The sequence below is a fragment of the Moschus berezovskii genome, chromosome 21, assembly GCF_049115385.1.
Source record: "Moschus berezovskii isolate FMDL1 chromosome 21, NW_MosBer_1.0, whole genome shotgun sequence".
In the NCBI taxonomy this organism is placed as follows: domain Eukaryota; kingdom Metazoa; phylum Chordata; class Mammalia; order Artiodactyla; family Moschidae; genus Moschus; species Moschus berezovskii.
In genome coordinates, this window is record NC_142480.1 from 32333409 (window position 1) to 32357137 (window position 23729).

The following is a 23729-nucleotide window of genomic DNA, read 5'->3' on the forward strand; positions in this document are numbered from 1 at the left end:
AACTTATTTTTACTTTCATTCTTTTTAACAGTCTTCAATTTTTACCTTAATCAGATATTTTTGTACTAAGATTCAGTTTTAGCTCTTATGACAGTCTATTTCTCCAATTTATAATCAAATAGCCTAATATCTATTTTCTATCTCAGTTCAGTTCAGTTGCTGAGTCATATCCGACTCTTTGTGACCTCATGGACTGCACCATGCCAGGCTTTCCTGTCCATCACCAACTCCCAGAGCTTACTCTAACTCATGTCCATTGAGTCGGTGACACCATCCAACCATCTCATCCTCTGTAGTCCCCCTCTCCTCCCTCCTTCAGTCTTTCCCAGCATCAGGGTCTTTCTCAGGAAACAGTTCTTCGAATGAGGTGGCCAAAGAATTGGAGATTCAGCTTCAGCATCAGCCCTTCCAATGAATATTCAGGACTGATTTCCTTTAGGATGGACTGGTTGGATCTCCTTGCAGTCCAAGGGACTCTCAAAGAGTCTTCTCCAACAGCACAGCTCAAAAGCATCAATTATTCCGTGCTCAGCTTTCTTTATGGTCCAACTATCACACCCATACATGAATACTGGAAAAACCATAGATTTGACTAGACAGACCTTTGTTGGAAAGTTTTTAATATGCTGTCTAGGTTGGTCACAGCTTTTCTTCCAAGGAGCAAGCATCTTTTAATTTCATGGCTGCAGTCACCATCTGCAGTGATTTTGGGAGCCCAAAAAAGTAAAGCCTCTCAGGGTTTCCATTGTTTCCCCATCTATTTGCCATGAAGTGATGGGACTGGATGCCATGATCTTTGTTTTGTCAATGTTGAGTTTTAAGCCAGCTTTTTCACTTTCTTCTTTTACCAAGAAGCTCTTTAGTTCTTTTTCACTTCCTGCCATAAGGGTGGTGTCATCTGCCTCTCCAAGGTTATTGATATTTCTCCCAGCAATATTGATTCCAGCTTGTGCTTCATCTAGCCTGGTCTTTCACATGATGTACTCCGCATGTAAGTTAAATAAACAGTGTGACAATATACAGTCTTGTCACACTCCTTTCCCAATTAGGAACCAGTTCATTGTTTCATGTTCTAACTGTTGCTTCTTGATCTGCATACAGATTTCTCAGGAGGCAGGGAAGGTGGTCTGGTATTCCCATCTCTTTAAGAATGTTCTACAGTTTGTTGTGATCCACACAGTAAAAGGCTTTGGTGTAGTCAATAAAGCAGAGGTAGATGTTTTTCTGGAACTCTCTTGCTTTTTTGATGATCCAGCGGATGTTGGCAGTTTGATCTCTGGTTCCTCTGCCTTTTCTAAATACATCTTGAACTTCTGGAAGTTCTCAGTTCATTTACTGTAGAGGCCCAGCTTGGAGAATTTTGAGTATTACTTTGCTGGCATGTGAGATGAGTGCAAATGTTCAGTAGTTTGAACATTCTTTGGCATTGCCTTTCTTTGGGATTAGAATGAAAAATGGCCTTTTTTAAATTTTATATTTAGTTAGCTATTAATCCAAATGAACTTGTATCCTTTATTGTTTAATTATAATCCTAAAAACATTATACATTGTTCTGTTTAATTTTTAGACACTCTGTCCATGTTTTTCCTTTTTAAGGACACAAACATTCTAGACTAAAACTGATGGGTAAATCTTCACTATTTTCTGAGAAACATTATTTTATGGAAGATATTAAAAACTAGACAATATGACTCATAATTTTTAAATTTTGGCTTATTACTAGATTTTTACCTAAAATTATAGAATTTAGAAATTTAAGATTTGTATTTGATCTCTCTATTAATATTTGATAACCTAATTAAGATAACATTTATATTTATGTTTTTCATCATTCATCTCAGTGTTTTGCACTGTAAATGTGGTAATGTTTTAAAATTCAGCCTCTTTTTAAAATTTCCCACAGGTAAGTCAAATTCCACATGTTCAAACATGAGTTTTTAATCCTCCTTGTACTAAAATGATTCATGTCCCCGTTAAAGTCATTAGCTTTCAATCCACTTTATCAACTAGAAACTTGAAATCATGTTTCAATCCCATTTCCCTTTAATCTCCATGGCTGTTCAACTAATAGCCCTAGAAACTTCAAATCTTAATTATCTCTTTAATCCACATTTTCTTCAACCTTTATTGCTAACATGCTAGTCCATGTGCCATTATTTCTTCAGGGTTTATTTGCAAATAAACTCCACCCAAGTCCCAGCACTATTCTAAAAACTGAAAACTCATTTTTTACATAAGCGCTAGAATGATCTTCACACACATATTATTCCCAGGCTTAACAACTTTTATGTCTGACAGTGCCCCTGACATAAGGATCAAAATACAACCCTGGACAATCACATCCAAGCTTACCTCATTCATCTCCTGGAACGGTACTCTTCACTTCTCTTTCTGCCCTCTAGCCACATAGGCATTGCTTATTTGTTTCCAACACAAGATGTTTTTTCATTGTTTTGTTGTTTCTGAGTCTTTGTGCTTATTTTTTCCACTGTCTCACATGCTATCTATCAAGCTGACTCCTTATTAATAAACTATAGTTACCAAGGTTTACTGCTAATCACAGGAAGCTCCCTAGGTACCTATAGCAAGAAGAGATTAAGCATCAGCAAAAGTAAATTGAAAGAAAAGGAGTTTCAAAATGTGGCCACAGAGGAAAACTTTCTCTGAACAAAACAGAATCAACCCATTAGGAAAACTACTGCCTTTGAGGGCAGTCCTGGAAAGAAGAGCTTAAGAGTAGTCCTTAAGAACTAGTTCAGCTCTTAAACTAATTAGGTCTTCCCAGGTGGCACAGTGGTAAAGAATACACCTGCAAATGCAGGAGATGCAAGAGACATGGGTTCAATCCCTGGGTCAGGAAGATCCTCTGAAGTAGGAAATGGCAACTCACTCCAGTATTCTTGCCTGGAGAGTTCCATGGACAGAGAAGCCTGGCAGGCTACAGTCCATGAAGCCACAAGGAGTCGGACCCCGCTGAGCAACTAAGCACACTGTTAAACTAATTAAGGTGTCAAGAATCCTCAATTAAGTCAATGCAATTATTGCCTCTAATGTGAATGACTCGACTCTCAATATGCTTACCAAACCTTCTATGACTCCATTTAAAGGGTGGAACCAATTTGCATTTAAACCCAATAAGGTCCATGGAATTAGCACCTGCTCTCTGTTTTTTTACTCCGGGAGTTGGTGATGGACAGGGAGGCCTGGCGTGCTGTGATTCATGGGGTCGCAAAGAGTCGGACACGACTGAGCGACTGAACTGAACTGAACTGAAAGAACCACATCTGGGACCTCTCTGGTGCCCGATTCTAAGCTCTCAATACAGGGGATCCAGGTTCCATCCCTGGCAGGGAACTAGATCCCACACGCTGTAACTGAGTTGGCATATCACAACGAAGACCGAAGATCCAGTGTGCTGCTACTAAGACTCAGAGCAGCCAAATAAACAATCAGTTCAGTTCAGTTCAATCATTCAGTCATGTCTGACTCTTTGCGACCCATGGACTGCAGCACACCAGGCTTCCCTGTCCATTACCAACTGCCGGAGTTCACTCAAACTCATGTCCACTGAGTCGGTGATGCCATCCAGCCATCTAATCCTCTGTCATCCCCTTCTCCTTTTGCCTTCAATCTTTCCCAGCATCAGGGTCTTTTCCAGTGAGTCAGTTATTCTCATCAGGTGGCCAAACTATTGGAGTTTCAGCTTCAGCATCAGTCCTTCCAATGAACACTCAGGACTGATTTCCTTTAGGATGGATTGTTTGGATCTCCTTGCAGTCCAAGGGACTCTCAAGAGTCTTCTCCAACACCACAGTTCAAAAGCATCAATTGTTCAGAGCTCGACTTTCTTTATCGTCCAACTCTCACATCCACACATGACTACTGGAAAAACCATAGCTTTGACTACATGGACCTTTGTTGGCAAAGTAATGTCTCTGCCTTTTTAATACGCTGTCTAGGTTGTTCATAACTTTTCTTCCAATAAATAAACAAATAAATAAATATTAAAAACAACAACACTGTACAAGAAGTGTGGAATATGGACAACAACCCAATCCACAGTATTCATCAAGTTATCTTCCAGATATCAACACAAATATCACTTACTTAGGTCAGATCTTTGACAGGATATGAAGCTAATCTAAAGTCACAATTGTACTTTAATGAGTACTTGAGTAATTACTTGCTAAACATCTGGCTTTCTCACTAGAATAGATAGATTGCAAATTTCACAAAGGCAGGGACCAGGTTTGTTTCGTTCATTGCTGCATCCATAGCACCAAATGAACAGCTCTGTGTATGGCAAACACTCCACAGATAATTTATTGACTCAATTGCCATGAGTTTATAAATTATGAGTATTCTCTTTATCATGGAAGTAAAGATTTTTCTCAAGTATTATATCAGGATTAGATGAAGAACTTTTATAAAACCAGCTTTGTATAATGAGGGCAGATATTGGTACGTTGCAGCAATTTTTTATAGAAAAGTCAACTGAACCCAGTACTCCTATTTTAACCTGACTAGTTTAGTAATGCAAGTGATCCAGAAGCAGAAATGAGAGGAAAAAGAGAAAAAAACTAAATAACACTGGTGGTTTCTGCAAATATCTTTAAAAATTTTCTATGTTTGGAAACGAATATTCTGGGTTCTAAATTCAAATAAAATAGGCACAATAAAATAAATAACAGAAGCATAAAAAATCTCTATGAATTTGACCTTCATGGAATGCATGAACCAACATGCAGACACATACACAAAAAAAGTCTTGATCCTATGGAAAATGTCATACACTAACTTCAAAAATTGATAATTTAATTTAAAAAGTTGATCCATTTATTTGTTTTTTATTTTCTTCAGTTACTTTTATAAGACAAAGCACACAAAGCAAATATAAAATATACAAAAAGAAAACCCTCACAAAGAACAAAATAAAAATGAAATAGAAGAAATGAGGGAGTACTACATAACTCTCTAACCCATCCTTGCCTGAATATCACCTTGCTTATGTCTTACCAAATAATTCTTTACACTGTATATTAGAACTAATTTTTCTATAGGTTTCAGCATGGCCACTATGCAATATGTAAGTTCCACATATTTTTTTCAGTGTTAAAAAGTAGATAACCATTTTTATTGGGAGAGGCAGTGACTTAAATTTTACTTAAATTGAGATTACAAACCTACTATAAACCTCGTTTGTTATCACATTTAGCACTTTCACAGATCTTCAAATTAGATACCAAAATCTGTATGTTCAGGGAACACAGATAAGTGTTACTCAACAAGGAAACTTTTGGCAATCATGCAAAGTCATGTTGGAAAGTTCCTCTACACTCTGTCAGGTCACTGTCTATGAATTTTTGCTGTAAGGATCTCATAAAACATAACTGATAAGAAAACACTATTGTAAAAATTCAAAGCATGTAGTTTAAAATTGTATATTTGGTGAGCTATACTGCAGACTTTGGAAATAATGTTGACAAACAGTATCAGGGACAAAGCACAAGTTAAATTTTAGAATAGAGAGTTCTGAGTACTACAGTTACTCAGGTGGATTTGAACTTCAACCTGGAGTCCAATTCCCTCTTCTGTCTAACAATACTTAATCAGAGATTTTGTCTCACATAAATAACTCTGCTAAAAAGAAGAAGTTAACAAAACATTGTTAATCAACTGAATTTCAATAAATTATTTACATGTTTAAATTAATGAATAGTGCCTCATGAGGAAAGGTGAGAAATTATGGAAGTTGCAGATGTTAAACTTAGATTTACCAGTGGTACTTTAAATCATTAATTTTGAACAGTTCTGATGGTCATATCTCATAATAAAATGATGGTAATGTTGTATACCTTCGGGGGTTGCTTGGCAGATCAAAGTTATTTAGGTGACTAATGAATGGTAACCATAATTATTTCAATCAGTGAAACTAATCACTGAAACATAAATTTTGGCATTAAAAAGAATAAAACACTATGATCAGTTAGTCTAGTCCCTTTTGTATGGTAAAATGCATCTAGACCAGATAACGGCAAAGCATCACCAGAGGTATTTCAGCAAGATCATTTTTCTTTAAAAAGACTTCAAAAGTAATACCAGAAATGTAAAACCTATTATGGATAGGCCTGGAAATACCATCTTAACCAAGTGATAAAGCCTAAAATCAACAGTAAACATTCATGTAGACATTATGGTATAAGAAAGTCACTAATCTCTGTGGTATCCTTCCCCAAAACCCCCAGTCTAATTATGAGACACAGCAGATAAACCCACACCAAGAAACATTTTGCCATACCAGTATGCTTTAAAGTTACAAGGTAAAATAAATACATTAATAATAAAACAGGGAAAGACTGAAAAACAAGCACAGATTGAAGAGGACTAAGAAAGTTGACCAAGTGATCAGGATCATGATATCCTGAATTGAATCCTGGATCAAAAAAAGAGTATTATTGAAAACATTTGTGAAATGTAGTAAGTGTAGCTAACTATACTAATGTGAAGTCTTGCTAACATTTCTAGTTAGCTAATAGCACTGCATCAGTGTTAATGTCAGTTTTGAGAAGCACCAGAGATAAGAGCTGTTGACATTAGGGATGGCTGTATGGAGAGCATATGGGACCTCTTTGGACTATTTTGGCAACCTTTCAGTAAATCTGGGGGGTTTCCTGGTGGCTCAGACGGTAAAGAATTCACTTGCAATTCAGGAGACCCAGGTTCCATCCCCAGGTTGGAAAGATCCTCTGGAGAAGGGCCTGGCAATTCCAGTACATAGCAGTTCCTGTTCCAGTACTGTTGCCTGAAGAATTCCATGGACAGAGGAGCCTGGGGACTATAGCCCATGGAGTCACAAGAGTCAGACACTTTTTTTTTCCATTTTCAGTAAATCTAAAATTGTTCCAAAATGGAAAGGTAAAGCCAAAAACATAAAACAAATTCCTCTTTACCACTAATTGTGACCTGAAGTTCAGCTTGTCTTTTGTTTTGTCTTACTTCATATTGTTTCCATTTTTCTAGAACATAACTGCATTTGACAAACCTTTCTTTAGATTCTTTATAAGATTTCTGACTTTTAAAAATTGACTGGCAAAGTTCAACAAAACTTATTCCCTGATCATTTCTTTATGCTGCCAATGTCATTCACATCCAAGATCTTTGACCTACAATGTTTCTAACTAAATTTCTACAGTGTTGACTGACATTCAAAGAAACATAAATACCATCCTCTGAGAATTATATGTGTTATATGGAGAGAAACACTATCTCTCAAATGTTCAGTTTGTTTTAAATTCATCATAAAATAAGTATGGGAGAAAAGCCTGATATTCAGGCTGAAAAAATATATTTATTTAATCAATACTATTCACACTTTTGGCTTCACCCCTTACTGTTCAGTGTACACAGAGCAGTAGGACATAATGCAGCAGAACTGAAAAAGTAAAAGTAGCCATCGTATCCTCAAGTAAATTACAGAATAAGATCATACATGAGTACCAACTTTAATACGTCATGAGTAGAGGTATCCTGGTAAGCACAAATTTCCAATAACTGTATCAAATTATGCTTTTAAGTTAGTCCCTTAGCTCCTAATACTAGTTGTATTAGTAGGAGGGCACTGAAGAGAACTAGACCAGTTTTTAGTTTCATATAAGTCAGTTTCCCCTGAGGTTCACTCTTATCTCTGATTTCCCTGGTGGCTCAGAGGTTAAAGCATCTGCCTCCAATGCGGGAGACCCGGGTTCGATCCCTGGGTCGGGAAGATCCCCTGGAGAAGGAAACGGTAACCCACTCCAGTATTCTTGCCTGGAGAATCCCATGGATGGAGAAGCCTGGTAGGCTACAGTCCACGGGGTCGCATAGAGTTGGACACGACTGAGCGATGGAACGGAACGGAACGGATACACCAAGCACTAAAAAAGTCCCTGACTTAGTTTCCTCCCCAAATGTTCACTAATAGTTTCCATTTACACAAAAATGTTACCAAGAAGTGAAATGACTTTAGCAACTAATCCAGAATGACTATTTCTATCTTAATTCTACTTTTATGCTTCTTTATTCCTATATCATAGTTATCTAAGAGTGAGGTATAAGCCCTATTTCTGGGTCAGAGGCAATGGTAGGTGAAGGATAAAAGGATGAAATTCAGAACCAGAACAACTGAGACAGATACAGTGGCGAGGTGGCAGCAGATGGCAAGTCAGTAGGGTGGCACAGATTAGGGAGTTTGAAAAAGCAGACATCAAGAAGGGGATATGGCTCAAAAACCATCCAACATTCAGGTATCAAGAAGTATGCCTAAAACGGAGATCAATTTGTTCAGTCAGACAAGGTTTTGGATAAGAGAATCAGATATAGCACACAAGAGATTAGAGGACCTTCAGATTAAGAAAATTCTGACCTGACAACTGTATAGAATTTTTACCATTTCCTGCTGGAATAAGATGTACTGAGTATGGCTAATCAGGTAAAGCAAAGTCCAGTCTACTTGCTGAACCAAAGTGATTCTCTTTTCCAAACCCATATTCTGAAATATATGAAGTTAAATTCATGACATTCTATCCGCAAAATGTAGTGCTTTTACCTTTATCTTTGACAAAGACACCAGAAATACCTGATCATTTATTCAATTGACAATTCTTTTCATTTTTCACACCCTTCTATGGCAAACAGATAAAAGGATCTACTCACAAATGTCTTTGACATTCATCCCCTTTCCTTTATGTTATTCATTTGATTTTACCACTCATCACTTCTCATAAGAAAATTTCAACAACCTCTTAAATGTTTTCCTTACTAAATTTCTTTTCCATACTTAATTAGTTTGCACAGAGCCTGTCATGATCATCACCCACAGCCCAAGAATCATTGACTGCTTCCAGGATGAGTTTACCCTTTAGAATGAAAATTGTAGGTCCTTCCTGAACAGGCTGTGTAACATATACTTTCCAGAAAATTTGCCTTCGCAAGCAGACTTCGTTGACCTGCATGAGACTTTGTCCACTGTATTTGATCACAATCTTCCCAACACTCTAAACATATCCCCATATCTACACATTTTCCTCATTACTGCTCTAAGTAATTATCCTTGCTCCCACGTCTGCTTGTGAAAAATCTCACCATCCTTTACAGTTCAGCTTATGTTCCACTATGCCTTTCGATCACTTAATGCTGCTGCTGCTGCTGCTAAGTCCTTTCAGTCATGACCGACTCTGTGCAACCCCATAGATGGCAGCCCACCAGGCTCCCCCGTCCCTGGGATTTTCCAGGCAAGATTACTGGAGTGGGGTGCCATTGCCTTCTCTGCGATCACTTAATAGCTCCTATTAAATGTTTTCTCAGCCTCCATGTTACTATACATGATATTTACAATTTACTTCACACTAATCATATTGGCTTTCTTCACCCACCGATTATCAACCATCAGGGTGAAGAGGTCTCTCTGGTTAAGCTCTGTATAACTCAACAGCCATCTGAATTGAATGATTATTTAAGAATTAAGTTGACCAGTTTGGAAGGACATTAGAATTTGGATAGAGAACCAACAGAAAAGCAAAATAAGGAATGCATATAAGGCAAAACTTTATATAAAGAACAACCCTGAGGATAGACTATCCCATAAAACACACCTAACATTAGCAGAGAAAACTAACTGCTAACAGATAAAACAATAGATTTTGAGTATCTGACACTGAGAAAAAAAAAAGTGCTTCCTCCTGTTGCTCAAAATGATCCTCCTCATTAGACTAGCCAGACTCTTCATATGTGACTCTCGGTAAAAGTTATAAACTGTCATTAACCATTATTTCGGAGAAGGCAATGGCAAGCCACTCCAGTACTATTGCCTAGAAAATCCCATGGATGGAGGAGCCTGGTAGGCTGCAGTCTGTGGGGTCGCTAAGGGTCGGACACGACTGAGCGACTTCACTTTCACTTTTCACTTTCACACATTGGAGAAGGAAATGGCAACCCACTCCAGTGTTCTTGCCTGGAGAATCCCAGGGACGGGGGAGCCTGGTGGGCTTCCGTCTATGGGGTCACACAGAGTCGGACATGACTGAAGTGACTTAGCAGCAGCAGCAGCAGCAGCAACCATTATTTAGAGAAAACTACCTAGAGGTGCTGCTCTTAACAATAAATTACTTAGATGAATCATCTGCTTTTGTATATATATTCATAGGTATGAGCCAAAGTAACCAGGATAAGAAAAACAAAAACATTCCGTGTATTCAGAACTTTCAATTATGACATTACTTGAATTTAATGGGTAATAAATAGGAGATCCAAATTCACTCATCTCTATCATCACAGGCAGTCACATTGGAATAATGTCAAACAAACTGACTTTCATCCCCATGTGTGTGACATGTACCATTTTTGCCATCTGACTCATGTTGTGTTTGTTGGGCTATACTGCCAATGTAAGGAGGAAACTTCTTGCTTCATTTCACTCTAATATAGATAGATACAATTCAACATTTTCAAGAGATAATTTTTCAAGAAAGAAAACAGGAACATAAATAGCAGCCCACTCAAGGGGAAAATTAAAAAAAAAAATCTCCTGAAAACCTGTATTTTGGGGAGAGAGAAGCTATATAGGACATTTAAACTCTATTGCCAGTACTACTGTCTACAGCCTTCCAATACCTGAACATCTACCTAGCTCCCCTCCTGCATACTCTAATTAAAACCAAATGAACCTGTCCCTTTAGTTCAGTTATTGTGGCACAGACAGTACAGTCAACAGTCCATGTGCTTCACTACATTACCCAGACTCCCTGAAATTATGTGAGGACTTATGAATAGTTCTAACAAATGGTCTATGATTAATACACATCCATTTTCACAAACAGCAGAGCTCTCTCCCTGTGATTCCTTCCCTCATCACAGGGACTTAAAAAGGCAACAAGAAGTGATGAGGATCATTCTATCATTATATAAAAACTTAGAAAGGTATTAGGAATCACAGTGGATTTTGCACCTGTGAGAAACGAACCACTGCATTCAGCTGCTTAGAGGTTGAGGCTGTTACTGCAGAACAGCCTAGCTTACTCTGATGTAATTAAGCTGTGAGCTTTCAGGCCATAGGGATGAATCAACAAATGCTGATCATATGTGTATGGTGCTTACAGATAACAGTGAACACTTTGGAAAATCTACTCTGAAAACAGACCATATGAAGAATCTTTTAAAAAGTCCCTTTCCATATTACATTGTGTGTACATCTGTATTACATATGCAGTGGTTCTCAATTCTGGTAATTAAATATGAAATATAATATATAAATTTAATATAAATTAAATATTAAATATACATGATTTTATAATAAAGGATCGGAGAAGGCAATGGCAAGCCACTCCAGTACTCTTGCCTAGAAAATCCCATGGATGGAGGAGCCTGGTAGGCTGCAGTCCGTGGGGTCGCTAAGGGTCGGACACGACTGAGCGACTTCACTTTCACTTTTCACTTTCACACATTGGAGAAGGAAATGGCAACCCACTCCTGTGTTCTTGCCTGGAGAATCCCAGGGATGGGGGAATAATAAAGGATTGAGTTTGAGTGTACTCCGGGAGTTGGTGATGGACAGGGAGACCTGGCATGCTGTGATTCATGGGGTCGCGGAGAGTCGGACACGACTGAGCGACTGAACTGAACTGAACTGAACTGAATGATAATAATGTAATTAATAAGTATAAACACCAACAATTCCTCTTTATTTCTAGTATACCATCTAATTTTTAGAAAAAAATTGTCTTAATCCAGAAAGCAAGCAAAGCAGTAGAAAGAACATTAGATTTGGAGGGAAAAAAAAGAAAGTAACTATGTTCTAATATGACTCCTTCACTTTTTTTTTTTACTGTGTGATCTCAGGCAAATTTTTTAATCTCTTTGATGTCAGTTTCTTCTAGAAACTTGTGACAATACCTTTCTTATAGTATTGCCCTAGGATTTCATGAAATAATTTGTGTAAAACAACAATCACACTATCTTAAAGCTTCTCAACAAAACTAGATAATTTTATATAAAATTGAGGGTGCCAAAGTGGTATCATGACTCAAGAATACATTTCACACTAGTTTGCTGAAACTTACAAAATTGGAGGCCTGTTTTTATGGTTAAGGATCGCAGAGAGTTGGACACGACTGAGCGACTGAACTGAACTGATATACCCCCTGCTTGTGTATCACATCTACTTTAGTATGGTAACACATTATCCTTATCAAGAGTGTATTCCCTTCCAACAGTGCATCCCTGTTCTCTGCAGGATTCTACCTCGAAAACAGACCTTGAGAGAAAAAGCATTAAGGAAAGAATGTGGTCACCAGCCTCCCAGAAACAGAGACTGAAATGGTACTGCAGGAGAGAAATAACCTAGAAAAAGGCAAACTTTATATTTATTTATTTATTTATTTTTTGTTTTTGGTTTCTTTTTATTTTTATTTTTATTGGAGGCTAATTATTTTACAATATTATATTGGTTGGTTTTGCCATACATTGACATGAATCCGCCCCAGGTGTACATGAGTTCCCCCTCCCGAACCCCCCTCCCACCTCCCTCCTCCCCTTATCCTCCCTCTGGGTCATCCCTGCATACCAGCCCCGAGCATCCTGTAACATGCATTGACCCTGAACTGCCGATTCATTTCACATATGATAATATACATGTTTCAATGCCATTCTCCCAAACCATCCCACCCTCACCTTATTTTTTAAAATTACATTTATAGAAGTTTGGCCTCCAATGAAAGTGTTCTTGAGGCAATTTGAACATTTTTGGTATTATTCGTTCTCCTTATGTTCTTGACTCTTCTTTGGGCAAGTCTCCATTTCATCTGAGACCCTTGTGTGGTGCCAAGTACCAAAACTAAATTGGATTTGAAAAATACCCTGCCTTCAGAGAGCTTTTGCTATAATTGTTGGGAGGGGGTCAATATAAAACTAATTAGTTACAAAAATATGATGAGAATAGAGGAAATATGAACCAAAACTTTAATAGAGGTATCAGCATTGTACTATGGGAAGAAAAAAACACTGATAATGACATTCATCACTTAAAGGAATAAATTCCCAAGAAATAAATTTCCATTATGACTCTACAACATAAGAAAACAAAGTATTTATGGGGAGAAGAGTGGGTAAGAGAGAAGGATGGAAGAGTAATATTGTTTTGGCTCCTCCACATTCTAAATGTCATTAACACAGGTAACTGACTCCACAAGATCATGCAAAGATCTAAGCCAGTGACTCCATTCAGAGTAGATATTCAAACTTTTCAAAGAATGATTCAAAGAGTAAATGAGTGCCCTGAGTCACCCAGCATTGACTTTGTCAGTCTCCCTAAGCCTGGCCAATAATTCAGTTCAGTTCAGTCGCTCAGTCGTTTCCGACTCTTTGCGACCCCATGAATCACAGCACGCCAGGCCTCCCTGTCCATCACCAACTCCCAGAGTTCACATTTGCCCCTAATTCTCAGGCCGTTTTGTGAATTTATGGATTTTTGAATTGAATTTGACAGACTCTGGAACACTGACTCTAGAAACAACTTTGTAAAATAATATTCTCAAAATAGGAACATTGTAAAGATAGAAAAAATTTTGGGAAATATAGTACAAATAACAGGTAAGTGTAAGTCCCAAAAAGGCAGTTAAAATTTACACACACACACATATTTCATCCAAATTAAGTAAAAAACTACAAACATTTAAGAAAAGTTATTTACGTATTTGACAGTGTATGAAAAAAGTTTTTCTAGTCTGTTTCCATGTCCTGAAAAAATCACTACATCCTTTGCAGGACATAGTACAAAATCAGTGCTGCATTGAATATTCTTATAAAGTGCCAAGTGGCTCCACGAGTGCTAGTGAAGGTAGAGAAGACATGTGCTGAAGGAAATGGAGATGTTACTCATTTTGTTTGTCTCGTATACAGTTTGCACTACAAATACAGAGAAAAAGCATTAGTCGTGAAGGCATATTTAGGTTGATACATTTATATTCATTTATTTTTTTTTCATAGGAAACTTTTCTCCAAGAAAATTCAACTCCTGCTTTTTGAGGAAGTCGAATGATTAAAAGAGCCTAATGAGGAAAAGAATCAATGGCCCAGAAGAAGTGAAATTAGAATTAAGAATTAATTGATTTTAAAAATCAGATTCAAAGGGAATATTAAATGCAGTTCCTCTAGAACCATTAAGCTTATAGTAATAAAATGAGTGGGTATTGCTTCTAAAGTGGGATATTTTGATAAGTTTCAATTTTCAAGGAGTTGGTTTTGAAGAAAGTTTCTCTGAAAGACATCAATAATGTCTTCCTTCATTAGTGAGAATAACATGAAGCCAATGAAGGGAAGCTCCTTCACTAGAAGAAAAGCAAACTCATGATTTGATATAATCACTATTTTCATATAAAAGTATGCATATTGTCATGTATTATAGGTACAGACACATTCTAATTATAAATATAAAATGATTAATTTAGCCTCTCAACCTCTCTTCCCGTCTTGTCTTTGCTTTGACATGTAAATTAGATTTTCATATTTTGCCTTTGCATTAAGAATCAGTCAGTTATAATCTAGTATATTGCTGTTAAAAGACTGAAATAAAGAGTAGAGCTGTTCTGCAAATACTTTCAAATTATTTCCTACTGGAAAGTATAATCTTGCTCTTGTGCTCCAAAATCAGAGACTATTCTGCAATTACCGTTGGGAAATTAGCCATCCTATTGTAACCATCTTTACTGTTTATGAAATATCTTAGATGAACAGATGTGTTTATGTAATTGGCTTGAAAATTTACAGAAAATATAAAACTCCATGCAAGTATCAAAAATAACAGGTGTGGCATAGAAGGATTCTAAGGAAGTTTTATTCACTTTTATAGATTAATCATTTAAAAGCCAAAAGTACATGATGGGATAAAACCATCAGTTCAGTTCAGTCACTCAGTCGTGTCCGACTCTCCGCGGCCCCATGAATCACAGCACGCCAGGCCTCCCTGTCCATCACCAACTCCCGGAGTTCACCCAAACTCATGTCCATCGAGTCGGTGATGCCATCCAGCCATTTCATTCTCTGTCGTCCCCGTCTCCTCCCACCCCCAATCCCTCCTAGCATCAGACTCTTTTCCAGTGAGTCAACTCGTCGCATGAGGTGGCCAAAGTATTGGAGTTTCAGCTTTAGCATCAGTCCTTCCAATGAACACCCAGGATTGATTTCCTTTAGAATGGACTGGTTGGATCTCCTTGCAGTTGGCATTAGCAAATGCTAAGAAGCTTGATAATTATACATTCCAAAGTGAAAGAACAACTTACCTGGATGAAACTGAATCCTATGGTGAATTCATGGTTAACAGGAAGGAAGGATGTGGAGAAAGGATAGTTAGTGATCTGGGGAAATGGATAACCGACAAGGACCTAGAGTATAGTACAGGAAACTCTGCTCAGTGGCAGCTGGGGTGGGAGGGGAGTTTGGGGGAGAATGGTTACATGTAAGACTGACTCCCTTTGATCTCTACCTGAAACTATCACAACATTTTTAATTGGCTATACTCCAATATAAAATAAAAGTAAATAAATAAAAAAACTTGAATCCTATGGGGTCACTCCTGCCTCCTCTATCACTTCCATTTGCCTCCCTTTCCTTACCCTCTCTCCTTATTCCTCTTGTGTGCACAATAGACTATCTGAGTGCATTGTTGATTAAATCTAACCAAAATCATGGCTGGTATACGATAAGGGCAATACAACAATAGTTCATGAAAATGAAATCACTATAAACTTAAAATATACAGCTAATATGTTTTCAAATTACATATGGTTATATTAAATCTTGAGGGCATCCAGAGTGTAACTCAACATTATTATCTCTATGAAAACCCCTGTCTGAACTTTCCACAACTACAAGATTTACATTAACACCATCTACTATAGCGCATGATATCAAGAAAATAATAGTAATAGGAAGGACCTTCCTTCTCATCTCAAATTTATCATCCCAACAACAAGAAAAACTATAGTTCACATGTCTGGAAATGGTATGTTTAGAATATCAATTTTACATGGTGTTTTTACAAGTCATATGCAATATGCTACCAATGGATATCAGGTTTTAAAAATAGCCCTTTGCTAAGTTATGAAATCGTTTTCCACAAGTTTAAGTAGAACTTTGTGATATTGCTTTGCCTCAGAGCAATCATTATGATTATCAGTTATCAATACAGTAGGTCAGTTTTCACTAAATCTAGGTCCTATATAAATAAAGGGCTCCTCTGGTAGCTCAGCTGGTAAAGAATTTTCCTGCAATGCAGGAGACCCCCGGTTCAATTCCTGAGTTGGGAAGATCCCCTGGAGAAGGGATAGGCTACCCACTCCAGTATTCTTGGGCTCTCCTGTTGGCTCAGACGGTAAAGAGTCTGCCTGAAATGCAGGAGACCTGGCACTATTGTGGCCATATTGAATTAGTAACAGAGAATAATGGATATTTCCAGCCAATTTTGAGTACGAGAAAGATGATATCAAAGTATAGGATAAACAAAGTAATTAAGTATACTTTCAATTGGAATTTCTGAAATTGTATATACTCGTGTGCATATATTTGCTTGAGGCTGTAACTAATTCTTCTGTTGTTTGAATTCAAAAAAGGGTCTTCGGGCTATTTCTACCAGTCCCATCATGAGTAACCCAATCTAAAATCTCCCGTCATGGGCTGAGACTTCACTGCTCCCACGATATCTCATGCTCAATTATACTATTGCTTTGCTCTGGCTATTTGCCATACATAAATTAACTGAAGCCTCCTCTGGTTATATAACTTCCTCCTTTGGTTATATAAGCAAAAAAAAAGTTATATTTTGTGATCATTAAGAACATTAGCTCATAATTTAGACTCCCTGTCTTTCAAATCTTACTCAGTAACTGAGTGACTCTGGACAAGACAATTAGCCTTCCTAAGTGAAAAGGTTGGCTTGAAGCTCAACATTCAGAAAACGAAGATCATGGCATCTGGTCCCATCACTTCATGGGAAATAGATGGGGAAACAGTGTCAGACTTTATTTTGGGGGCTCCAAAATCACTGCGGATGCTGATTGCAGCCATGAAATTAAAAGACGCTTACTCCTTGGAAGGAAAGTTATGACCACCCTAGATAATATATTAAAAAGCAGAGACATTACTTTGCCAACCAAGGTCCGTCTAGTCAAGGCTATGGTTTTTCCCGTGGTCGTGTATGGATGTGAGAGTTGGACTGTGAAGAAAGCTGATCGCTGAAGAATTGATGCTTTTGAACTGTGGTGCTGGAGAAGACTCTTGAGAGTCCCTTGGACTGCAAGGAGATCCAACCAGTCCATTCTAAAGGAGATCAGTCCTGGGTGTTCATTGGAAGGACTGATGCTAAAGCTGAAACTCCAATACTTTGGCCACCTTATGCGACGAGTTGACTCACTGGGAAAGACTCTGATGCTGGGAAGGATTGGGGGTGAAAGGAGATGGGGATGACAGAGAATGAGATGGCTGGATGACATCACCGACTCGATGGACATGAGTTTGAGTGAACTCCAGGAGTTGGTGATGGGCAAGGAGGCCTGGCGTGCTGTGATTCATGGGGTCGCAAAGAGTCGGACACAACTGAGCGACTGAACTGAACTGAACTGAACTGAAGCTTCAATTTCCATTTTTGCAAATGAAGAACTCATATTTCAGCTTTATTCCTTTGAGTCTTTCAGTGTGATAATATATGTTGTTGTTGTTTAGTCACTCAGTCGTGTCTGACTCTTTGGGATCCCATGGACTGCAGCCTGCTGGGCTCCTCTGTCCATGGGATTTCTCAGGCAAGAATACTGGACGGGGTTGCCATTTCCCTCTTCAGGGTGTCTTCCCATCTCAGCGACTGAACCCTCATCTCCTGCATTGGCAGGTGGATTCTTTACTGTTGAGTCACCAGGGGAAGCCCATGAAAATATACAGAGAGTTCTTAATGTTAGCTGTTATTACTATCTTACTCTTCAGGGTCACAATGATCTACTCGCTTGTCTCGATCTCTATGTTGCTTTTTCCTGTGTCTCTTGACATTCAGATATTTCCTTGTGTCATGACTGGATTGTAGATTCACTGAGAGCATTGACTGCACTTTGTATTTCATAGGCATTACTCTTAGTGACAGATGCTCCACTGCAAAAACAGAAAATATACAGCATCTCAGCACTTTCTGTTGTATCACTGTGGCTATAGTGGAACAGAATGGCTTCAGTAATTGGCAACAATAGCAATAGCTACAGTTATGTGAGTAAAATATAAAAAAATGTATGCCAGGCAATATAGTTCAGTTCAGTTCAGTCGCTCAGTCGTGTCCGACTCTCCGCGACCCCATGAATCACAACACGCCAGGCCTCCCTGAAAAATTATTCTTTTTGTAGTCACGCAGCTAGTATATTGAAACTACAGTCAGAATATAAATTTTTGTCATTTACAGACCCAAACACTGTCTACAAAGATATTAGAAAATCAGCATATATAAGATAATTTCCTTTTTAGAATTATATAGAATTATTTATCTTTAACTCCAAGTATGGTGCTTGGAGAATCCCAGGGACGAGGGAGCCTGGTAGGCTGCCGTCTACAGGGTCGCACAGAATCGGACAGGACTGACGTGACTTAGCAGCAGCAGCAGCATGGTAATTTTAGAGCATATTAGCCATGCCTTACAACTGAGCCATATCAGTTAAAGTTACTAAGCTGTGTTTCTATTTACATAAAGAGAATCAAAGCCTAAGTTGTTTTTTTTTTATTTTTTTAATTTTGTAAAACAATTGTCAGAGCAGGAGTCTCATTTTCTTGGAAAGCAATTAGGATAAATGAAAGAAACAGGTTAAAATTATGGGATTCAATTCTAAATATATTGGCTGAAATGGAGGACTCTGTTTATAGAAGACTATGAAGGTTTTTTTTTTAATACCTTAGTTATACCATTTAATATCTATTATTAAAGGAATAAAGAATAGATGTACTTTTAAGAACACTAACAAATGCATATAGGTTACTTTGCATCTCTGAAAGATGCCTATTTCGAGACTGAGTTTAAAAAGCAAACATTCATTGGAAAAAAGAGATGCGTGGCATAGATATATTTGTAAAGTAATTTTATATTTGTCCCCAGAGGACAATTGGCTTTGTAACCAACATGATTAATCATAGAATGACAAGGTGGGAATGAGCTGGAGATTCCATGAAGTCCATTATTTTTTTCTCCAAATAGAATCCAGACTAATTTATCTGAAACAGATAGAAGTATTTCAGAGTAACCAAAAGATTATAATATGAGCAGCTACACTGGGTACTGCACAATAAGACTGTTAGAGAGTGAATTGGTAACTGATGCCATGACATGAAAAATTGGTTAGTATAAGAACCCCTTCCTGGGGAGTAAGTCTTCATTCTACACAAAATGCCCATCGCTGGTGTGATTTAACACATCACTTGCTCAATACAAAGCAACCATTTTTACACTGAAAATCAAAAGCAAAAACAAAAATATTGACTTCAATGAGCAAAATAAAAGTTTTAAAGAATCCATGTTTCTACCCAACAGTCAATCCATTTTCTGCTCAGAGCCTATTCAGGAACTTCCTCTTTCTTACCAAAGTAAACAAAGCAAGTCTCTACTACCTCATCACTGTGCACAAACACAGAACCCAGCATGCTCAGTTCAAAAGCAGTTTGTAAAAAGCAAAAATAAAAAAAAGTGCCAACCTCTAGCCAAAGGAAATTACATATTTAAGTTCATTTACTTAATTGCTTGCAAAAAGATAGAAAATACAATCCTAACTTAAATACTGAGTATGAAGTGACAAGCATTTTGCAGAGATTAACTAAAATTCCTTAGAAATATCAGATATAAAAACCAAGTTATTTAATAAGTTTTGAATAATTATGGATCAAATAACTGAGACTATGCTACTTTTAGTACAAAAAGTAATAAACACTTCCAAATTTGAATTTGTCACCCAACCATATGTACTAAGAGCAGTCTATATTCCAGGTTTTCTATCAAGTCCTGGGGATTCAAGAACGAACCAGAGAGGTATGAAGAATATACACACTGCTCAGGACTCTCAGAAGTTAATGAGTAGAACACAAAAGACCTAAACTGAAGAAATACCATTTCCTTGCTCTTCTTATGTTAGTGTTTTAAATGATTTATGTAAAATGACAGAAAACTAAAAATTCACATCAGAATCTATCATTTTTAGTTTGTAAACATAATTATGGTATGCCAAATATATAGAAACATATGTATTATTATTATAACTTGAGCTTAAAATTTTGAGTTTAAAAGGTTGAATTTGAGGGGCTTCCCTGATGGTTCAGTGGTAAAGAATCTGCCTGCCTGTGCAGGAGACACAGGTATGATCCCTAATCCAGGAAGCCACAGGTCGCAGAGTAACTAAGCCCACGAGGCACAGCTACTGAGCCTGTGCTCTGGAGCCTGGAAGCATCAACTACTGAGTCCACGTGCCGCAGGCACGAAAGCTCACCTGCCCTGGAGCCCATGCTCCCCAACAACAGAAGCGACGACAATGAAAAGCCCACATGCTGCAACTAGAGAGTAATTCCTGCTTGCCACAGCTAGAGAAAAGCCTGTGAAGCAGTGACGACCAAGCACAGCCAAAATTAAATAATTAAAAAAAAAAAAAAACACCTGAGTTTGAATTTTAAAAATTTGATTTACAACCACATTTCTTTGTTTTACAGAAGTTTCTTTATAATTGTCAGGTGTGTCATGTGAAAGCCTCTACCACAGTAAATACTATCATCTCCAGAAATGTTACTTTTTAAAAGTTTTCTGTTAACCACTTTGTGTTTTTATCTCTGTCTTCAAAAGTACACACTTGTGCTTTGAGTCATCAGATCACATTTAGCTCTCAAAATTTCTGAAATTAATGAGTATTAATTATAATAAAATACATAATTCGATTCTCTGTGATACCATGGATTGTAGCCTACAAGGCTCCTCTATCCATGGAATTCTCCAGGCAAGATACTGGAAGAGGGTAGCCATTCCCTTCTCCAGGGCAAAATTTTCCAACCCATTGATAGAACCCTGGTCTCCTGTATTGCAGGTTGATTCGTTATTGTCTGAGCTACCAGGGAAGTCCAATATTGACAGAATATGTCCCAATTTTATGACAGAGTCTTATTTTATCTACATGTATTTCCTGATAAATAAGTTTAGGGATCAAGAAAGAGAGCACCATAAGGCGGTGCTTCTACCTGAGCAAAGAGTGCTAGCACATAGGTTGGATCGGCCATTTACTAGAAATCCCATCAGTGATATAGCTTCATAGTGAGATTTCTAAGATCTTGACAAAAAGAGATAAAGATGTGCAAAACACAGTAATATGGACATCTAATTAATCAGTTTACACCTCTTAAACTGTTCTTTCTAAATCTTTAGATTTCAAAACTGCTATATCTGACTGTTGGACAGAGGATCCTGGCAGGCTACAGTTCATGCTGTCACAAAGAGTCGGATATGATTGAACAACTGAACACACCCACACATATTTGACTATGATAGATTAAAGATACACTTATACAGAAGAAATAGCATCTTATATTTCAGTCTACAGATTAGAGGCACATTAGACAGTTTTGAATATAAATATTCATATTGATAAATTAGCACTTTCAGGAAGAGGAAGAGCCTCTCCCCCCAAAGGGAGTTATTTCAATAAGATTTAGAGACAGTCTTCTAAGGATGATCTCTAAGTGACATGAAATTCACTAGGATAAGACACAAGTAAACTGAAGAGGTAGTTTGACTTAGTTGTAGAAAGTACTTGTAGAAATTCAGACATTTTCCTTAAAAAGTTAAAGATGATACTGAACTGTGATTGGAAGGCAAAGGAAGTCATAGTATTACTCCATAAGAAAACAAATCTAAAGTTTGAGGGAGCTTCCTTTGTGATCCAGTGGTGAAGTCTCTGCACTTCAATGTAGAAGGCACAGGTGCTACCTGGGTCAGGGAACTAGGATCCCAAAAGAAAAGAAAAGGAAACAAACTAAAAAAAAAACAACAAAAAAAATAAGTTTGATTTGTGTTTCTCCTTATATCAATTTTGGTCCTTTATTTTATTCACAAAACAAAATTACATAATATTGTAGTTAGTGATCATGTAACTATGTTATTTAAGATATTGCTAGTTAATGTGTATGTTTCTAATATACACAGAGACAGTATAATGAACTTTTTTCTAATGTGATCTCAGAGTTTAACTCTCAATTTGGAACAGTTTGTAAGAACATTTCCACTGAAGGTCAAACTTTAAACTCCATGACTACCAAGGGAAATCTACCGATGAATTGACAGCTTAAACCCTTGATTTTCATTCAGTTACCTCATTTCTGTTGATTGTTCTCTTCATTTCTGCCTTCCACTTTCACTCTCATGTTAATAGGTAACCACTTTTTGCCTGCTTCCAAGAAAAGTAAGGCTTGCCAGAAGAGTTTAGAAAATTTAATTCTGAAGACAGTGTTCATAATGTAACAGTATTCTTAAAGCTGACTCTGTTTTATTAAACAGATTGACATCTACCTATTCAACTCACTGGCCTAGACAGAGCTGTAAATTATAGTGAAAAATATTAGCAAACTGGGGGCCAAATTTTGGCCTAATCTTTAAGTTGTCAGAAGAATTACAATGCTTACCCTGAAAATATCCTCATATGGGTTATTTTTGTTTCAACATTTCAGTCTACAGAATGCAATTATTTTCTACTAAGTTAATGCATATATTGATTCCAAGGAGAATATAACACCAGATTCTTGAAATATTATAACCACATTTGGATTTTTGACACGAGTTAATTAACAACTTCTCATACATGATATTAGGTGTCAAATACTTCCCATATGCTTTCTGCTAACAACCTGAATTGGCTATCCAAATAAACAGATTTAATGAGCTATATATAGTTATTATAAAAAACTAAGCAAAATTTAATTTTAAACATCTCCAACTAATAAAATGGATCACTATGAATTTGTATGAATATTGAATTATGTATTTCCTTTGGAAATGAAATTTTATGAATACAACTAAGTAGTAAAACTAAACTAAATATTATTTATGAAACATTCATAGATCACTTTTCAGATAACCAGAGAAGAATAGCTAGTGACTTTTAAATAAGCCTTAGTATGATTTTGAACTGTGGTGTTGGAGACGACTCTTGAGAGTCCCTTATACTGCAAGGAGATCCAACCAGTCCATTCTAAAGGAGATCAATCCTGGGTGTTCATTGGAAGGACTGATGCTGAAGCTGAAACTGCAATACTTTGGCCACCTCATGCGACGAGTTGACTCACTGGGAAAGACTCTGATGCTGGGAAAGGTTGGGGGCGGGAGGAGAAGGGGACGACAGAGAATGAGATGGCTGGATGTCATCACCGACTCTGTGGACATGAGTTTGAGTGAGCTCCGGGAGTTGGTGATGAACAGGGAGGCCTGGCGTGCTGTGATTCATGGAGTCGTGGAGAGTCGGACATGACTGAGTGACTGAACTGAACTGAACTGAGTATAGAAATTTATTGGGGGGGGCGGTTAACATCAATATTTTAAATAGCCTTCCTTAAAATCCTATGGGTTTATTCAACTTCAAAAAATTAATAGAAAACTCAATGATGTGTTTCTACCCACTCAAATTTTCACACACACACAAAAATTTAAAGTCTTAGGA